Below are 2,606 nucleotides of genomic sequence, written 5' to 3' on the forward strand. Positions count from 1 at the left end.
ACTAAAACGATCATTTTACCAACTTTCCCAATTTTCGATTTTTCTCTCATTCTAGGTCCAAATCTCATTTTCTGGGATCTAAAACATCATATTTTACTTATTTAATTAATGTACTATTCAAAACAGTCCTTAACTCAAACTTTGGAAAAATTACAATTTTGCCCCTAAACTTTTGCATATTTACACTTTTGCCCCTAGGCTCGGGAATTAAACTTCATCCCTTATTCTTATTTTTTATGACATGCTGATCACTTTTCCCTTCTATGGAAACATCAAATTCTCACTCTAACATATACTTATGACTACTAGGTATTTTTACCGATTAAGCCCTTTTACTCGTTTTCACTCAAAACCGAGTAGAACAAGTTGTCTAACATAATTTAAAACCTCAAATTCTATCATAAAATAGCAAAATAAACACATTTCACCTATGGGTATTTTTCCAAATATGAACCCTAGCTTAAATTATTGCTAGAATAAGCTTAATCAAATTACCGGGATTCTAAAAACGTAAAGAACTTGAAAAACGGGGTTAGAACGGACTTACTATTGAGCTTGGAAAGCTTGAAAACCCTATCCATGGTTTCCTCCATGCTAATTTCAGCCTCCATGAAAAAGATGAGTAAAATTTGGCTTTATTTTCCATTTTTATTTCTTTTAATTACCAAATGACCAAAATGCCCTTCCTTACTAAACTTTCAAAAATTCCATCCATGTCCAATTTTTGTCCATCGCTTAGAAATTTGTCAAATTTCTATTTAATACCTCCTAATTAATATTTCAAAGAAATTTCATACTAGAAACTTCCAGAATGCAAGTTTTGTAACTTATTCAATTTAGTCCCTAACTTCAAATTGAGCACTTTATGCATAGAATTTCTTCACGAAATTTTCACACAATAATGCAATCATATCATAGACCTCAAAATAACCATAAAATAATTATTTTTATCTCATATATTGTGGTCCCGAAACCTCTGTTCCAACTAGACCTAATTTTGGGCTATTATAGCATGTTGAGAAATTAATGTACTAGAGACTCCCGGTTGAACATTAGGAATAGATTTGGATATTCATGCCATGACATTGGGTGATATTTGTGCTAGTGTAAGACATGTCTAGGACATGCATCGGCCACATTATGCGAGCCAGTGTAAGACATGTCTGGGACATGCATCGGCCTCGAGATATACAGGCTAGTGTAAGACATGTCTAGGACATGCATTGGCATTGAGACGAGAGCTAGTGTAAAACTTGTCTGGGACATGCATCAGCCTTGAGATATACACGCTAGAGTAAGACCTGTTCGGGACATGGCATCAGCTTGTTGTGTGTCAGTATAAGACTTGTCTGGGACATGACATCGACACCGATAGATGAGAGCTAGTGTAAGACCTGTCTGGGGCACGACATCGACCTCTATATATGAAATTCAGTGTAAGACTTATCTGGGACATGGCATCGACTTTGATGTGCTAGCCAGTGTAAGACCATGTCTAGGACATGGCGTCGGCATCTTATCCCATGTTCGGGGCTATTGAACATCCTGCAGTATTCCAAATGGTTCAATGGGAGAATTATGATTTATATCGAAATGAGAGAACTCATGACCATGTGGCGAGTGGTACAGGTACCTAAATAAGAATTACGAAATTCGAGCTTCATTTACGTTGTATGTTTAGTAAGGAAGGAAAGTGAGTAAGTTATGCTTATGACCACTTGTGTATTTACTTGAAGTATGAAATGTGGATGCAATCGTTGTTGTATGATTGGTGAGAGATGAATACGAATAAATAATATTTATGAATCCTCACCTTTATGTGCAAATTGAGTTGTTTTGGGAGTATGATCCCTTATGGTAATTTGTAGTTATTTCATTATTTACATGCGATTTACTAAGCTTTGTTCTTACTCCTTTTCCTTTCCATTTTCTTGTAGTGCCGCCAAAGTAGCTCGTGGGTCATCCCTTTATGTCGGAGAAGCCAGTCACACTATCCCTCAAGCATTTGGTATAGCTAGTTTTATCATTTTGATTATGGCATGTATAGGAACTAGTCTTTTTATAATGGTCACATTGTTTTGGGCCAAATGAATAGCTCATCTTAGCTTTTGAGTCATTTTGTATAATGCCATGGATGGTGGCTAATATTGGTTATTGATGAATGAAAATGATTATCTTCTTTTAGGAATGAGTAAATTGAATGATTTTGCATGTTGTTGAGTTTGTTTGTGAATAAGTAGAGTGGCCCTAATGTGTGGAATGTTCTCTTGGGGGCTGATTTAGCCATGTGGTTGTGAATGGAATTGGTTTGTCTTGATGTACTATAGCTTGGTGCAAGTAAGGGTGGCAATTAGGCTTGGTAAATAGCCTTATTTTGTCCACACGGCTAGACACACAGGTATGTTCCTAGGCCATGTGCTACACACGATCAGCCTCATGGGCGTGTTGTTCGGCCGTGTGTTTCCCTGCACCTTGGATTTGCAAGTCAGTATGCATGGTATTAAACACACGAGTAGAGACTCGATCGTGTGTCTCAGCCGTGTGGAGAACATGGCCTCTAGCCACAGGCGTGTGCCTTAGCCGGATGCCCCTAATTGGTTGCTGAC

The sequence above is a fragment of the Gossypium hirsutum genome, chromosome A01 (genome assembly GCF_007990345.1).
Source record: "Gossypium hirsutum isolate 1008001.06 chromosome A01, Gossypium_hirsutum_v2.1, whole genome shotgun sequence".
NCBI lineage: Eukaryota > Viridiplantae > Streptophyta > Magnoliopsida > Malvales > Malvaceae > Gossypium > Gossypium hirsutum.